Source organism: Lycorma delicatula, chromosome 9, assembly GCF_047948215.1.
Source record: "Lycorma delicatula isolate Av1 chromosome 9, ASM4794821v1, whole genome shotgun sequence".
NCBI classification, from domain to species: domain Eukaryota; kingdom Metazoa; phylum Arthropoda; class Insecta; order Hemiptera; family Fulgoridae; genus Lycorma; species Lycorma delicatula.
Window position 1 is genome coordinate 11,607,274 of NC_134463.1, and position 19,612 is coordinate 11,626,885.

Below are 19,612 nucleotides of genomic sequence, written 5' to 3' on the forward strand. Positions count from 1 at the left end.
ATTTCTTAATGGCATCTTACAGTTTTACTCAAAGATTTGCCACTAAGCATATGAAACAATATGTGGTTCACGCTCCACATATGGAGGAATATGTGGTTGGGGCTCCAGCTTATTAAAGATTACAATTTTGAGATCACCTAAATGAAGCATACCCAAACAGATGGATTGGTCAAGGAGATCCAGTAGCATGGCCAGTAAGGTCTCCTGATATCAGTCCTTTTGAATTCCCTTATGGGGCCACTTAAAGACACTTATATATGACAACCCTGTACCTCTGTGGATACCACAGAAAAACTGGGCACAAGAATTCTAAATGGAATTGAGAGAATTCATTGAACACCTGGCACCTTTGAAAGAGTTCAGCAATCAATGAAAAAACACCTAGATGCATGTATGAGGGCCGCCATTTTGAACACCTACTGTAGTTTCTTTTATTAATGTTTTATTATCTGATACGATAATTTATTGTTGTTAAATAAATTTTAATTGAAAAAAAAAACATAAACTAGAGTATATGTTTATAACTAGAGTTTATACATTAAACAAAAATCACATAATGGAAAATCAAATATTTGGAAACTCCTCAACAACTTTAAAACCACTCCAAATACAACACAAACTTTCAGGATAGAGTGTCAGTCAACTACTTTACCTTTTGATAAGAAATAGAATTTCAATCCCTTCTTAGAGGGTGGCCCAGGGGTTATAACACAAATATTTAAAATAGTAACACCCATTGTGTGATATCATTTTAAAGGTCTCTTTAAGAGAAGAAAAATGTTATAAATAAAAAGTTGGTATGATGTCTGTACCCAAAATGGTGGTGGGATAAATATTTTGAAAAAAAATTACATTGGTAATTTAACGAACTATAATCACAAATAATTTTAAAATAATAATAAAATATATTTTAAATAATTAAATATAAATTTTATTATTTATAAACAGATTTACAAAAATCTGATTTAATAGATATCAAAATTTTATCAAACATAGCCTATTGGTATGATTATACAATAAATAATTAAAATATAAACCCACTTACCAACAATCTTTTAATGCATCCTAGAGCTTTCTGAAACGAATTCCATCTTCAGGAAGTTAAAATTTTTTTTATTACCGAATGTCAGTGGTGGGGACAGTCATTATGACAGAACGTAAAGTTGACACAATTTTAACACATGATGACCACTTTGTACATTTTATACACTTTACATAATAATTTTACTCATGAAAACAAAGTTTTAGTTAATAAAAAAAAAATTAGGTTCCTGAAGATGGAATTCATTTCTGAAACCACTAGAATGCATTAAAAGATTGTAGGTAAGTGGGTTTTATATTTTAATTATTTATTGGATAATATAAAATTAATTAATTTTTTTTTTTAATTTATCAATTTATTTATTTAAGAATTTATTAAGCATAACAATTGCTTATTTACTTACATTTCATTTTAATAAATGTTCAAAATGTCCTTCTTCTGCTGTATGACAGTATGCCAGTCAGTTTTAAAAGGATAATACTGTATTATTGAACTATTGTACAAAACATTGTATAAAAGTAGCTATACCATTTGTTTGAGAGAATTGGAAGAGATGGCTCTCAGTTTTTGCATACTGAGAAAAGCAATCCTCTGCATCCAAACCAGTTGCAGTATTCTTTTATTTTTAAAACTTTAACAGGTTATATCAACGTTGGCATGATATATACTTACAAAATATTTGAATTGTTGTGCACTTAATTACATGAATATATCAAAAAACACATTTGTCTTCATACAAACATTTTTGCTAAAATTTACAGGTATTTCATTAATGAATTCAATAAAGACCATGGACAAGTGTACAAACAAATAAAATGAATGATAACAACATAAAGTTACAAATAATTTCAAAGACATATAAGTTGATATCACTTATTATTTTGTTCTTTATTAATTAGGAGTTCATGGTGCTGGAACACCATTCTTGTACTGTTTTTTGTGAGAAATAAAATATTTTCCTTTCACATAATTTGTTTTAAGTTAAAGATAATAAAAAATATATCCTATATTATAAAATTTCAACCACGCAAAAATGAACCTTGCTTTTGGATATTCATAACCAAATGACAATAAAATAAGTCGCTAAATATCTAATTCACGAGAAAAAGTTTGGAATGGAAAAGATCATATTTGCTTGTTATCAATGTAAACATCAAAATGAATGGGCATTTTCATAACACTGTCTTATAGCCAGCCGCCTGGGCTGTACCATATCCCTCCAGTGTGATATAATACCAGATCAATGATTCCGCTACTGGAAAATTTATGAATACACCCCCGCTCTTAACTCTTACAAATTGGGTAAAGGAATCTTTTAATGTCGTGTTTTGGTGCAATCATGTATCAAATGTTGCTAACTACAATGACAGTTTTTTAATGAATTTTTTTCTCAATGTTTAGCACTAAAAAAAATTTTTTAAATTACTCGTTTCATTAAAACTTACTGTTTTTATTTCTCAGCCAATTTACATTAACATAATTGGCAATATTTATTAGGAAATCTCAGAGAGTAGATATAGAAAGAAAAAAGGATCCTAGATAAGCTAATTATGATAAACTTCAATCCATACAATCACATGCTTTAAAAGCACCTGGAATGTCTCCAGGAGTAACATACTGGAAGTTGAAGGAAATAAAGTAAGATAAATTCCAACAAAAAAAGTTAGCTTCTGGCAAAAATGAACTGGTTTCCATAAATCACCAAAGGAATGGTGTATGCACAACATGAACTGCAGTTAACTGTTTGCCCTACTGGGATTTATTTAGTGGCTAATAATCAAAGTACTTAATGCCACTTATTATACTTAAAAAGAATAATAAGAATCTAAATAAAAAGAAAAGGAAAATATTTTTAATCTTTATTGAAAATTTAAAAAATCATCCTCAGATACTACTACAAGGTCACATTGCTTGGCACATGGCTACCCAAGCTATAAATTATTATTAAAAAGTCTGACCTAATACATATCATTTTTTAGACATTCACTTTCATATATGCTATTATATGAATCGTAAATAGAAGACAAAAATTTAAAAAAATACATACAAGACTGTTTATTAGTATTTTAAAGACAATAGTCAATGTTGCACAATTTAGTCACAAATATAGCAGCAAAACTGGAATCCAATTGTTGAATTCTATACAATCAAAGATAAATAATAAGATGTTAAGAGAAATATTCTAATCAAAATTTAAATAGATAAGATCTGATAAAATTGCTATATGGTCCAGCAAAACTGCTGATTTCTCCAATTTCATTATCTGATTTTATAAAAATGACGTTAAAGAGAAGATTAATTAGAAATTCTTTCAATTAGAAAGAAGATTAAGAAAATAAAAACAATTAAAATTGTATGCATCAAAATAGAAAAGGCTTAGTCATGAGTGTAATAATAATTACTACTTATTATTAAAAAAATCTTAACATATTTCATAATTACTGGTTAATTTATTCATTACATTTCAATAGAAAGTAAATTACATGCTTGTACATAAATCTATTTTAAATGACTGGATTTCTGATGTTATGATATAAAAATGAATTATAAGATTACTCTTATTTTTACATTGTCTAAAACAAATGGATTTTTTATTTTATTTGAGAGGAAATTATTTTTATTAAAAGATATTATTTTTTTATTAAAGAATATTGCTGAATTTAAATAGAATTAAAATTTAAAATCACTTTCCCAATGGTAAAAATCTTTAATTATTTCCACACTGAGATATGGAATATATCTTATTCACAACCTCTATTTATTTTGTCAAAAAACAAATAACTGTAAAGCATTACTGAGTCTTTAAGCATCATAAGATTGTCTATTTAAAAAAAACCAGATGACAATATTTCTTGGCTATTGAAAAAAAATTATTCAATGTTATTCTTCTAGAATTTACAATGATCTGGTGTGCTGAGTAAATATAATGCATTAATATACTTTCTCTTGAAAAATAATGTCATAGTCCCCTGTGGTGAACAAAGTGAAATAACTGGCAATTACAACACCAATTATCACCAATATTTCAGTGAGCATGCTTACATTTAACATTATAATCAGTTCAGCAGCTGATGGTAAATCTATTAAATCTTTGCTCAGTAATAAATAATGGCAAATTAATGAAACTATTTCATTTATAGAATAATAATAACTCACATATGGTATTATTGTACTGATGGTTTTTGGGATCATCATCTAAATAAAATTTAAAACAACTTTTTGGATGTAGAAAAAAGCAATTAGTAGGAAAATAAGGAAATTTTTAATGTTTTGACAATTTTTTAAATGATTAACAATTAATGATAATAATTCCTTCATCATTTATTCATTAACAAATCAACAGCCTGACAACCAATAACTATAACTGTTACTGTTAGATGAAATTAATTTCTTAGTGCTTCAAAAATTCCATGATTACTTCTGGATAAAAAAGGAGAGATCTCACCATTCTGCTGGGGAAGTAATAATCAATTACAAGCCACCATATTTTAAAAGAAATTTAGATATTCATAATTAACACACAAAAAATAGAACAAGTAGGCTTATATAGGTCGCAGAATGATATTATTAAAACGCAAGTCATATCATGTAGGGTCAAGATTAATGAAAAATTTACTATGCAATATTAGTACCTTTGATAAAAAAAAATGAATTTATTACAAGGAATGAATTTTTTCCTCCTCTCCTAATCATAGGTTATGATTATGTAATAATCACAATTAATATCAAGGTATTATAATATCAGATAAGCTGAGTTTTTTACTTACTCTATACTGGATTCAACTTTTTTACATGTACATGGGGAAATTGAAATATCAAATATTTTTTTTTTTAAATGCATGAGAAATATACTTAGTGGACTGAGATAAAATATACTATGAATAAAGTAATTAAGTTTTTTTTTAATTAACCATCAATTACAGTATTTTCTCAGTGGCTGAAGTTAATATTAAATATATTCATAATGAAATATAATAAGCTCATAAAACAATATCATTATATAATTATAATAATACTTTACGACATAAAATATGGATATCAATACACTACTAGCATCCATATATATGCAAATATCTTAAACTGATACAGTAGTATCAATTCAATGGACCTCGAAATATCAACAAACACAAAAATTGGTGAAGGAGTTGTTTTATGATGAACGGTAGCAGTTCTTTTTTTAGTCCTTAGATAAACTGACGAGAAGGGTAGTACATTGCGCGCGCGCGCGAAGTACTAGAACCATTTATAAATACATTAAAACATTAATCTAACCTACGCATAAACGTACATAAACTTCGTTTTAAATAACGATAATTAAAAAAAATAAAACTCTTACAAACGATAAAAACCTTACTTCCGAAAATATGACATGTGTCGTTTACAGTATTAAATACCTGGTTGAGTTTTTCCTCCGCTTGTCGACATTGATTTTGATCTAATGTGGCCTTGAAAATATTTATTAATTCATGTACATCAATTACTAACTTACAATTTAATTTTCTCATTTTTTCAAATGAATTTTAAAAATTAACCAAAATAAAAACACCGACTTATATGCACATGATTAATAACAATGACTGACAGGAAAATTTTTAAATTTACAATGCCTCCAGTATTTCATAACATTACCACATGTTTTTCTCTATCGTATCTTTCTTTTAATTACATAATGTATTAATTTAGGGATATTCTACTTTAACATTAAATAATGTTAGCAGTACTAGTTACACGAACAAGGTGCGACGAATAGGCATAATATTTTGGTAAAGAGCGGGTATGGTATTCTCGTCATCGCAAATTAGCTGATTTCGAAGTCGAGAGTTCTAAGGTTAAAATCCTAGTAAAAACAGTTACTTTTATAAGATTTGAAAATTATATCGTCGATACCGGTTCTGTTCTTTTGTGAATTTTTTAATTTTTTTTTAACCTCTTTAAAGGACATGAACCTTTAATCGGTCCATCTTGTATCCATATGATAAACAGCAGATTAAAAAATATTTTTCTTTCTAGGAAAAAAATATTACATTTCAGTATACAAACCAGATTTACTTATTAACACATCTTTACGTCAGTTTAAATGCTTAACAACACTTAAAAATACCCAAATTTGGATTATCTGGAAAATTAATAATGTAGCCTATTTAATTACTCTAAAGTCTTTTAATTATCTGAAAAATATACAGGAAAATCACAGTTTATCTCAGTAAATAATGAAAAATTTGGCTCATTGTACATTGTACGAGAAGAATCAAAAGGAAAAATATATGTGTTCTGTTGACGCCGGGAAGTGCTACCAGTAGTAGGAGAAGAAAGTTTGCACTCAATGTCTTTCATTGAAATGTTATAAATATCCTTGTCTGGAAAGATTTATTACAGAAATTTATTCTTTTGTAATAATGAACTTCATACATTTCATTAGGTAATTTTCCCCAATTCTTGCAACATAAAATAATCTTCTTCCTTTTTTCCTATGAGCTTTACTAAAACAAAGTCCTCATTTTCAATTTCTAAATCAAGGTTTCTTTCGAATATTAAATCTAATCGGTCTCTTTCATTCATTTCAATTAGATTATCTAAATTGTCATCACTCATGTCCTCTGGTAAGTTGTCAATTCCAACGGGGTAATCAGAATCTTCATCGTCCATAATCAGTTTTTTCTTTGAGGATTTCTTCAAAGCTACCTTTTAATTTTTTTTTTGTTTTCTTTGCTTTTGACTGCTCGATTCCATTTTTTTCTGGGGAATCTGTCAATATTCTCGTCTTACCCTTTTTTCTCCTTTTATTACTTTATCTTGGTGGAGCCTTTGGAAAAAGCCAAATCACTCTGAAGATACTACAATAATTCCTGAGATTTTTCATTATCATTAACAGTTGCAGGCATTTTGTCATTGGCAGGAACGTCTTGCTGTATTGTACTAGGCCCTGCTTGCTACTGCGTCGGGTTGAGTTCAATGTCCATTTTTGTCAAGCGTTCGATCTATCACATAAGAAGATAAATATTCTTCCTCTCCAAAAATATTTTTATTGAGAAGATAGATTCCATTCACACGAAATTGATATGTTTTGTAGTAAATGCTTTGTTGAAGGTTGTATTGATCAGACCATCAAGGTCATATATAGTGACTGGTATTCCGAGGTTCTGGACCATCCATTCATTAAGGGCAGCGTTATAAAATTACCTTTATGGTCCGAAAACTTCACGGTCGACTGGTTGGAGTTTATATGACCTGTCGGGGGGTAACATCAACATGATGACTCCATTTTTCTTGGCCACAGTAATTGTTTCAATCGAGATATGCGTCTCATAGTTATCGATAACAAGGACAGCTGGGTTATTTAGAGATGGTCTGACATTAATGATGTTTTTTAGATATTGTACGAACAAAATTTCATTGGACCACCCGAAGGGTTTGCCCCGCCGTAGTGCCCGTCGGTACTCCTATGATCATATGTTCTCTGAAATTTACCTTCGGGAATACCAACATTGGAAGAAAATTGTTTCCAATAGCATTTATGGCAGCTATCACTGTGATATTGATTCCCAGTTCAGCTGATGTTGAACCAAGCTGCTGTTTTTTTGTCACGTATAACCTTTGGAGGCTTGTGATTTATCCAGTAGCTTATTTTCCAGTTTTATCCGAATTATAAATTACATTAGGTGGAAATTTATATTTTTTCATTACTGTTTTTAAATTAGTTAAAAAGGCTCCAACATTTTCCTTGTTGAAACTCGAGGCCCGTAAAAGACCAGCAGCATCAGGCTTCCGTAATATCAAAATTAATGTAAAATCAGGAAAACGTTTAAGAAATAGCCGATACCAGTATTTCCCAGCTGATATTTTTAACTCCCAATTTTCAGGGACTTTTAAGTTATTGGATTTTGATAATCATAAACTAACTTAAGTAGAGAATTTTTTGTAAGTCCATAGTGAAGCTTCGCAGGGTGCTTCAAATATTTTATCAACACTATTTCTTGTTCTTTTGAAAACACTTTTTAGCATCAATATTAAATGTATAAACAAACGGTGTATCAACAGACCTAGAAAGTTTGTATATGTTCAAATGTCTTTGCAAAGTAGTATTTGAAACATTGTGTTTCTTGGCAGCTGTCCTAATATCTATTTAGTTCTGCAGCATATTGTTTACTGCTTTTTCAAGGGCTATTATGTTCACTGGCTTCCTTTTATTACCTTCTTTGCTCTAGTCATTTCCTAAGAAAAAAAAAACTATAAACTTAGAGGGTCATATATTTTACTTTAATCTGACGTAAATGAAATGGTTGTACCTTGGGTCGACCCAAGATACAACCATTTTATTTACATGGGAATGTAACAAACAACATTTGTTTGTTGTCGATTAAAGGTACAACACTGTGACGTGACCCAAGTACAACATGAGCAGTTACTTTACAAAAGACCTCATGGTCCCTTTAGAGGTTACGCTTTTAGACATTACTATTAAATAGAGAAAAATACAAACTAATTACCTGTATGATTTTTTTTCAGCTTGTCGTTTAATTGTTTCTCACCAAAAATCAAGAAATCAAAAATATTTACTTTTACCACTGAAAAACTAAAACTAACTTTTCACAAAAAGATAGCATTACACAATGGAGTAAAACAATATTCACAGTGCTCCTAGTGGCAAATCAAATAGCTAAAAGACACTAACTCTACTGTTTCCTGCTTAGATAGCAGCACAATGCAGACTGAACCAAGATACATCCGACCCAAGAAACAATACTTTCCTCTATTAACAACAACAAAAAGATTTACATTTACAACGAAAAGCTTAAAAATACTATACCCGTATTGCTTCAGAGGATGAGTGAGATGAAATGACAATTTTTTAGCGCGTGAAAATGCCATGCCTGACCGGAATTCGAACCGAGAATATTATATCTCTCTCTCCTTCTCTGTTTAGCCTACGGAATCACCGTAAGGTATTACTTCACAGGATGAATGAGGATGAAGTAATGAATGAATGTAAATGTATGTACGAATGTAAATGAAATGCAGTCTTGTACAGTCTCAGGTCGACCATTCCTGAGGTGTGTGATTAATTGAAACCCAACCACCAAAGAACATCCCATCCCCCGAGGGGGAAGACACCCACCTTGTGACTATTCCGGTCGCCAATCCCTCCCCCACCATTCATTGCCTGATGGGCTTAAACGGGAGCCACCACGATATTAACGCTGGTATCCACGATCTAATATTCAAGTCTGTATAAAAGTAACTGCCTTTACTAGGATTTGAATGTACTCTCGACTTCGAAATCAGCTGATTGCAATAAGGAGTTTACTACTAGACCATCCCGGTGGGTTTGATTTACTACTCCAAATTGATAATACCTTTTTTAAATTTCAAATTTCCTTTAAATTGTTTATTTTTTTAAATTTATTGTATTAATTAATTTAGGACTGAAAACATTCAACTAAATTTCAGATATTTAATTTGATATTTAATTTCAAATATTTTTCTACTTTATTTCCTTATGTAGATTTTTATAATATAATAATGAGAAAGTAAAAATTCTTTAAGGTATTACATTACACATTTTTTTCAGTTTGGCCTATAGTAAAAAAAAATAATTTTAACTTTTAAAATATAAGAATACCAACATAAACGCAACTTCAACCTCCTGGTCCACAGTTAAGGGCCAGGGAGCCCACTCCCTGGTGTTACTGGTAAGCTGAAATTAAAGCCTTTTCAATTTATAAATCTATCAGTGTATTGAAATTTCTTCAGAGCAACAGTTTGGTCAGTACAAGACCCACTAAATGGCTGTTAGATTTCCGTCGCGGCTTCGTTCGCGAAATATATAATAGAATTATAAACATAAATTATCATCACAATGTTACCAAACCTCATAAAGATTAATTCAATAGCAGTAGCATAAAACGTAAAAAAGTAAAAAAAAAAAAATATGTTTTTATCTTTTTAAAATATTAAAATTCAAAAAACCCGTAAATGTTTTTTTAGATTTTTGTCCAAAGGGTATTTGCAGGCTCAAATTGAATAATTTATTACCAAAAAGATTAAACCTTTAATATCTTTAATAAGAGTATTATAGATCATGACATAATGAACAAGACTTATGCCAGATCTAAAATTTAAATTACCGAGTAACCGCGATCTTATCTTGCGGTTTCCTTCAACGTTTCTCACACTTTAAAATGTGACTGGGCTACCGCCACATTTCTTAAACTTAACAAGTAACTATTAAGTTTCTTTTGTGAACTGTCAATACTGAATCAGAGTTTATGAACGAAATATGTTTGATGGCATAGTTTTAACCGTAGTTACCTCCGGTCTTAGAATTATAAACGTAATTCTGCTACCACAACTATGTTTAGATTTCAGTAGTTAAAAGTGGTTTTATTTGTTTATCTAAAGGGTAAGTAAATTATATTTCTAGTGAAAATACAGGAAAAAGAAAACCATGGTATAATTTTAATGCCGATATTCTGTAACACAGTTATGGATATAGAGCCGGGCTCCGTGGCGCGAGTGGTAGCGTCCCGGCCTTTCACTCGGAGGTCCAAGGTTCGAATTCCCGTCAGGCATAGCATAGCATTTTCACACACGCTACAAATCATTCATCTCATCCTCTGAAGAATGAGAGCTAAACAGGAAGGGCGAGTTAAGCGAGCTCTGATCGGTTAAACATCCCCTGACCGTGACGAGTCCGGGCGAAGCCGTGACGAGGATGCTAGTGTGTATACACTAGCATCCTCTATATATATATATATATGAGTAGAATAATCAACGAAAGAATCAATTCACTAATTCTTAATATAAAATAGAAGAAACATAAGTATTCAAACGATGTCTATGAATACAATAACCGTTTAGACCGATCGAAATCACTCATTTAGAGGGGAAAAAATTGTTACCTGGACTTAAGTGAAAATGGTAAAGGGACTTATAATAAAAGTAAAAAATTTTACTTGATTTGGGGGGTTGAAAGGGGTGAAAAATGGTATTATTGCGATTTCCGGCGGAAATTAACGTCAAAAAGATTTGTCATTATTTAAGACACAGAAAGGTATAATTTCACCGATTCCGTAAAAAATGAAAAAAAGAAGATTTTTCGCATTTTTCTCGGAAATTTTGAGATTACGTTAAAAAGTAACCCCTACAAAAGTTGTAAATTTTTGCATGATCTACAAATTTTGTATTGGAAAAATTATTTTTTTCAACCCTCCAACCCCTCAAATCACCTCTTCACCATCACCGCTCACGCATTAATTTTTTTTTACTTTTATTATAAGCCCTTTTACCATTTCCACTTATAAAAGTCCAGGTAACAATTTTTTTTAAGGGTAATTTGGTTGGACTAGTAGCTTTTACTCAAAATAAACTGATTTTATTCTTGCATAGAGTGGAAAATTACCCCATCCGTATACAAATATTGAGCTGAATTTACAGCGATTTTGTTCTAAAGCATTCATACATAAAATTCATTTATTTCCAGCTTCAATAGACTCTCTGTTTTGTCTTCTTTCTTTTCTGTTTAGCCTCCGGGAATTACCGTTCAGATATTACTTCAGGGGATGAATGACGGTGATATGTGTTGCCTAACTAATATGTAATTAAAACCGTTCGGTTGAGAGTTGCTATTCATTATATAGAGAAATTTAAAATATATGAAAATTATTAAAAAAAAAGGACTACTCGTTTTAAAATAAAACACCTTTTAAAACTATTCGATTTAATATAAATCATATTTCAGAAATTAAAATAGATAGGTTTAGAAGTTCATGCAGTTAAATCATCAAACTATTTTCATTAATTTCGAAATTTTAAACCGAAATTTTTAAAAATTCCTTAACCGGTGAAATAACCCCTTTTTTGAATTTTAATTACGAGTTAAGGATTATTTAATTAAATAACTAATAAAATGTTAATTTCATAGATAAGATTAAACAAATTTTCTTAGACAAATTTTCTCAAAGTGCCATTAAAATATTTTTACAGAAGTTACAGTAAGCGTTTTTTGACGTATTTTTTGCTCTATCTTTGGGTAAAAGTTGAAATGTAGTGCTAACACTATATGTCTAATCTTCTTGGTAAAACTTGAACGAGAGGCCTCACCGTGTAAGACAGCCAGTTATTGTATAGTTTCTGTCTAATAATCTTTGGTATAGTAACACCGTGTTGCTATGACAACTCTCCTTGACAGTTATACCGAAGGTACAAGTATCAAGGAGTACACGCTAGTATGGCAACTTCTCTTTCCTCTTCCATGTAGGTCGCTTTTCTCATTAAAACTACGTAAATATACAAGGTCCGTCCTAAAAGTACGGAGACAAGTCGTGACGTTATGCGTACGTGCGCTTAATCGGAAACCGGTGGCGGGGAAACGTAGAGAAACCTTCAGCTTCACAATGTGAGGAGAACAGCTGACTTCGAACAGTCGAAGAAAGTGGACAAACTTAAGACTGTACCCCTGTTTTGTCGCTGTGTTACGGCAACAATTGAGTGAACGTTATAACAGCGCTACGCGATGAAGTTTTGCGTTAAACTTAGGAACTCCCCTATATCGACATGAACAACACAGCATACGGCAATGTTGCTACGTGCAGATCGTGAGTGTTCAAATGGAACAAAGCCTTTACAGACGGCGAGAAGACGCTCACGACGAGCAACGATACGGTAGCCCATCGACGACGGTTACGGACGCTAATGATGGTGTGTGCGTGCTTTATTGAAATGTCCGTATGACATTTAAACTAATAAATATTGTTAATTAATATTTACTTCTATTCCTTCAACGTCTACAGTCGGTGATTGTTTTACAATCAAAATTGTCATCCGGTATTAGATTTTAGTAAAAGTTTTTTAAATGGTTTTTGAACAGGTTTTTGTAAATATAAATGTTCATCGGTTCTGCTCCACGACAACGCTGCGTCGTAAACGTCGATCGTTCTCAGGGAGTTTTTGACCAAACAAACCACGTTTCACCAGCCACCATACAGCCCCGACCTTTCTCGCTGTGACTTCTTCCTGTTTTCGAGGATGAAACGCACGTTGAAAGAACACCTACACGACGTCGCGGAAGACGTCCAAAGGGCCGCGACGAGGATCCAAAAGGACTACAAACAGTGGGAAAACTCGCTGGGCTCCCTGTGTCGATGCCCAAGGTTCTTATTTTGAAGAATACTAGGCGTATCGAAAAATTTTATCAAATAAAAAGTGTTTTCAATACTCAGTCTCTTTACTTTCAGGACAGACCTTGCATATAAATAATATCCATCCCAAATACTTTTTAATATAAATGAATACGAGCCTAGTTTCACAGAAATTTACGTTTTACAAAACTTTTTTCGACAGATTTTAAAAGGTTTTTTTAAGTCACGTTGAAATTATTGTAGAAATCACACAAAACGTTATGTTCAAAAGTTATGATCACTTATAAGACTAAATTTCTTGCGTTTATTATGTCGTAGAGACAACAACATAAAATTTTAAACGTTTAAATGTCTTTAAACTAACTTTATGCTTCAACTAGGATTAAGTAAAACGAATCGGTTGTTTATATTTTTTACTTTTATGCTGTTAAAAATACCGATTTTTATAATTTTCCTAAATATTGTTTAATTGTTAATTAATATTTACTACTATTTTTTCAACGTCTACTCTCGATGATTGTTTTACAATCAAAATTGTCATCCAGTATTAGATTTTAAGTAAAAGTTTTTTTAAATGGTTTTTGAACAGGTTTTTATTTTCCAATTTATTTCAATAACCGTTTGGCGTAGGACCTTTCTTCGTATTTACAAAATGTAAAATTAAGAAATTGTCTTATAGTTATACAAAGAGAATAATGGATCCTAGCATTAGAATATTAAAAAATTCTTTTCTATATATTTTATTGTCAATAAAAGAATTTAAGCTTTGAATTCTAATAAGTATATTTCAAATATGCGTAATGTGTTATTTTGATCAATATGGAGAAAAAGAAACAAAGTATGCAAGGCAACCTACATTTTCACTTTAAGGTATTTGTGTAATAACTCGCGTTTCATTAAAACTATTTCTACATATAATTTCTATTACGTGAATTTATTCTTTATATAGATTTCTCTTGTTAATTTGTAGAATAATTTGTCTTATATTTACTATGTAATAAATAAAAATAATATGTTATTGAATAATGAATTAACTTTTAAATTTAAAATTAACGTATTTTTTAAAAGATAAAATTAAATTAAAAATACAAGTTTTAATACAAGTTTCCGACTGAAAATTATATTAAAATTCTAATCTTATTTAAATTTACAGTAATTGTCGAAATGAATTCAAAATTATGTCTTATCTGGGGCACAATCTATTTAGGCATAATCAAAACCACAAAATTTATTATTATATCAAATATTTTGGTAAATTTTTCGGGAAAAAATGTTAGATTTCATTTAAATTTTTCACTACAAATAACAATTTACAAGTAAAAATTGCAGAAAAATAAATAACAACTTAAAACTTTCATTATTATTTTTACTGCAATAATAAAAAATGAGTAATGATTTATGATTCAAATAAGAAGGTAGTAAAAGTTTTTTATCATAGCAAATAGACAGTAGCAATAAGCAAGCGGCTGATGACGAAGTAAACAATTTTACACTTCATAAACCTCATTGACAATACACAAGTAGTCAAAAGTCATTATTTTAAACTTAAAGATTAAAAAATAATAGTATAGGTTTAATTTTATTAAATAATAGTGTTAAGAACTCCGTGGCGGAGTGTTAGCGTCTCATCTGGAGGTCCCAGTTTCGAATCCCGTTCAGCCATGGCATTTTTCGTACGCTAAAATTTTCATTATCATTCATCGATAACTATAAGTGAGCCAAAACCTGTTGTTACCGTATAAATAAATAAATATTTCATAATTTTCAGAATTACCATCAACCGATTGTTTTAGGGATCAAAACATAAAATTTTCTGGGCTCAAAACATTTGTTTTCGAGAAATTTCAAATAAAATGCCAATATCTGAATGTTGCAACTTAAAAATATTGTCGAAAAATTCAACAAATTATTTTACATCAGCTTATGAATATTAGTTATTTTAATTTCCATCATAACGGTATAATATTTTAATTTAATCTAAACGAAAAATTTTAATTTTCCATACCTGTTTGGAATCTGGAAAATGGAAACGGCCACCGTAGATTCAACAATCTTTCCGCATCAAGCCTACTAACCATAACGTTTTTTTCCCAGAGATATCTTTTTTCTTGCAGTATCAAACCGTAGTTATAAATTTATCCTTCAACCCGAAACTAAATGCAACCGAATTTCATTATGGAAAGGGTAGGGAAAACAGGAATGGGTTTAGAAGCATCATCGTAGAGATTACCAACTGGGACAGTCAAAACAATAAATTCATTACTTAAAATTGGTATCAAAAAAATAATTATCATCTTTTCTGCTAACTTCACTATAGTTTCGATGTTGAGTACTGTTTATCTTTCTTAGCTTTATTCTTTTATCACATGTTTACATGTTTCGGAACCACTCCATTGTCAAAACTTATTGTCCTAGTACTTTTAAATTTTGTTAATATTTGTACATATCATTCAGTCAACGCCCCTCCCTATTTTTGACGTCAGTCAAATTATCTGATCTTCTTCTTGTTTATTGTAATGGTTATACTTATCTTTTTATTTTATTTATCTATTTCCTCTTTTTAATAAATTGAGGTTCTTGAAAAGGACATCCACTTGATTGTTGATCTGTTCCCTTTATGATCGTTTTATTGTTACATTTTAATTTAAAGCTTTCTTGATTTTCTAAAATGTTCATTTTTCTTCCTGAATTAATTTCATCGGTTCTTCCATTTTCATCGGGGTATGTCCTTCTTTTATTAACAACCATTACTAACAAATAAACAAGACGAAGGCAAGAAAAAAGAGATGACGTCAAATATAGGGAGGAGTGTTGAGTAAACACTATATAAAGATTAACAGAAATTTAAAGGTACTAGTACAATAAGCTTTGACAACGGAACTGTTTCGAAACGCGTCAACATGTGATAAAAGAATGAAGCTAAGAAAGGTAATTTTAACAGTATTCAACATAGAAAATCCATAGAATACATATATTCCATAGAACATATATAACTATATATGTTATATATATAACATACATTCCATAGAAAATCCCGACAGTTATTAAGTCCAGTCCTTCCTTTGTTAATTAATCAGCGCTTACCCATTCCACACATCGGAAAAAGAAGTTCTGCAACAAGAAATAATTTTTAATTATGTACAGTAAATAATATCCGCCACTTCTGGACATAATTTATAAAACTGTACTGAATTTTGGACTTTTCTCTGCAACTTTCCATCATCTCTAATCGTATCCATTATCCTACGGAATTATTCAAAAGTATTCTTTTCCAAAAATTTTTTACCTGCAGACAAATCTGTATAAGAAGACATTCCATCTTCTTTCCAATTTTTAAAACCTACCTGAATCATCATTAACAACACCGAACTGAATACAAACATCAAACATCATCATTTTGTCTGCATCTCCTTATTTCCTTTCTTTCTTTTGCTGCTCTTAAAACATCTTAAATGTTGATCTTGTACTGTTTGTCCATTAAATCCTTTTCATTTTTCATCATAGCGACATCTCAAAACTCTTAAGTACTGATCAGAACAGACCTACGTTTATCCGGCACTGTTTTTTTTTTTTTTGGTGAAAAACTCTTTTGCGTTATCATCGCTCGGTCGGCACTGTCGGGACCAAGACTGGATCAAATAATTCGAGGGGCAAAGAAAAATTTATTAAAACACAAATAATATTTTAAAAACATAAAAACTAATATAAATTTAATAAACCGTGCCACTTTTTCTAGCGGTCCAGCCAACCCTCACATGCATTAAATGTTTTTCCTTCCCGTACTAATCTTTTATGCAGAATAATTGCTTTTTCTTTATTTATTAGGCCAGACAAAGGAGTTCCTTTTCACCTTTGTTGACAGAATCATACCTACACAGAGCATTGTCTAACAGTTCTGGTTTTGGTTTTCATTACATTTTTAGTTTTTTAAAGCACTCGACCTTTCCTCTGTAATTGTTCACAACTTTTCCTCCAGTCTTTAATTGTAGTAACACCTATTCCTAATTCTAAAGATAATTTTTTGAATAGAATCGCCTTTGTCAAATCTTTGAAGCACTTCCAATTTTTTATATAATGAACACACTACAAGTTTCCGCTTCACTGTTGACATTATGCTTTGTTTCTAACAACAAAAAAATAAATATTCAATATACTGTATTGTTCACAATATTAAATACGACACTTTGAACTGGCTTTGCTAGAATTATGACACGCAAATATTAGCACAGAACTGTAATATTTTCATGAAAGCAGATCACTGTTTTAAAAACTATCTATTTGAACAAAAATAGCTATAGAATATTTCTTATTACACGGAAATTTGTAACAATATCGGTGTACTGATTAGTGATAATCAGTGCCTCAGCTCGATGATTCATCGGCCAGATGATTGAATATGCTGAAAAGAAGGATATGGGAGGTCTACTGTAATTTTTATTTATTCTTTATTTTTCAAGTCTCACTTCAGACATTACCGTAATGCCAAAATATCGTTTAAAATTTCGTAATATATTCTCCACATTAATACAAAAAACATATCACATACACATAAATTCCAAAACTGATTTAGATATTTTAACAACAATTTTGTGTACATAAGTAGAAGATCCGGCAAAGCTTCGCTATTGCTAAATTTGAGTATATATATATATATATATATATATATATATATATATATATATATATATATATATATATTATATATAGAGAGAGAGAGAGAGAGAGAGAGATTAAATGGACAAAATTGAAAGGTTGATAAAACAAAAACTAAACATTACGGAACTTCACAAAATATAACCTTTTCCTATTTCCCTTTTTCACCATTTCCCCCTTTTCCCTCTCCCTTTTTCTTAATAAAAAGGGAAAGTACTGTGAAACATTTCGGTTTTCATATTTCAACAGAAATATTGATTTGGACCATCCCTGAATCCATTTTGACTAATTTCGGTGTGACATCTGTACGTACGTATGTATCTTGCATAACTCAAAAACGATTTGCCGTAGAATGTTGAAATTTCGAATTTAGCACTGTTGTAACTTCTAGTTGTGCATCTCCCTTTTTGATTGCAATCGAAATTAAAATTAAAATTTTAATTAATGAAATAATTAGATCTTAAAAAGAAGGCACATCGGTTCGAATTAGACTTCATCTCCTTTTATTTTTTTAATTTTTTTTTTAACATTTCTTTTTTTAAATTTAAACATATTGATTTAATAATTATTAACCCCTGATTGTAAACAAGCTTTTACAATAAAACATACTCAATAATAACAATAAAAAAAAAACTTGTAAAATATCAAAAGATATTAGTGAAATAAAATTTTACCTACTTTTAAAAATGTGCATATGTAATTTATTAGGCGTACAAGGAAGTCATATGGTGTCCACATCAGATTTGGTTAAACATCTGATTCTTTAATATTAACTGAAAATTACAATTTAAAATCGTATTATTTACTTTAAGTAAATTGATTTATTAATAATAATTATTAACCTCTGACTGCAAAAACTTTTTACGATAAATTCAATAATAATAAAAAAAAGATATGGAAAATACCAGAAGTTATTAATGAAAAAAAATTTTATGTACTTTTAAAAATGTGTATATGTAACTTTATAAGCGTAAAAGGAAGTCATGTGGTGTCCACATCAGCTTTTACATATATTAGTAGACCTGTCAATGCTTCGCTATTGCTAGATTTGAGTATATATATAGATTAAATGAACAATTGAAATTTTGATAAAAAATTAAAAAACTGAACATTACGGAACTTCACAAATTTAACCTTTAACTTTATCCCTTTTCCCCTTTCCTCTTCTTCCTTATCTTCCCTTTTCCCCGGGCGTAAATCGGTCCAGTAATTTTTTTTAGTCTGTAGCGAACACACATACGAATATTGCCTTTTGCATATATAAAAGAAGAAAGTCTGTTTGTACATTTGTTTCGTAAATACCTTGACACCGGCGCCACCTAGCTGGTATAGTTTTCGCAAAAGGTTTTCTTTTCACGTAACTAATATATATTGTGAATATGAACCAAATCGAAACATAAATACAGTTTTTTTTAAATATCTCGACCCCAGCGCCACCTAGCGGATCCAAACTAATTCAGAAAACTTCGCGGGCGTGCGAACTTACCAAACTTTCATCGTAATCGGATGAATGGTATAGGAATGCATACGGGACAAACGAACATTTATATATATATATATATATAAGGTATAAGATTAAACTGACATTCTCCAAGGCATAATTAAATAAATATGGAAATGTACACTTTTGAACTTTAAAAACATTTTTAAATAATTAATGTTTTGAATACTTTTACTATAATAAAATTAATGATTTGTTAAAATTAAACATTTTATTATCAAAAACGTCTTACCATACGATCAATTATTATTTTTAGCAGGTCAATTTGATGTAAATATT

General features: G+C 30.1%; 1 protein-coding gene across 1 annotated transcript in view; it reads right to left on the reverse strand.

Annotated features, from left to right (window-relative positions):
* Window positions 1-8,664, reverse strand: part of LOC142330406 (importin-8-like) — a 28,838-nt gene extending 20,174 nt beyond the window's left edge. Inside the window, exon 1 of the mRNA XM_075375632.1 lies at window positions 8,530-8,664. The gene's annotated coding sequence lies outside the window, so the exon portion shown is untranslated. The remainder of the gene's footprint in view (window positions 1-8,529) is intronic.
* Between the last annotated feature and the right edge of the window lie 10,948 nt (window positions 8,665-19,612).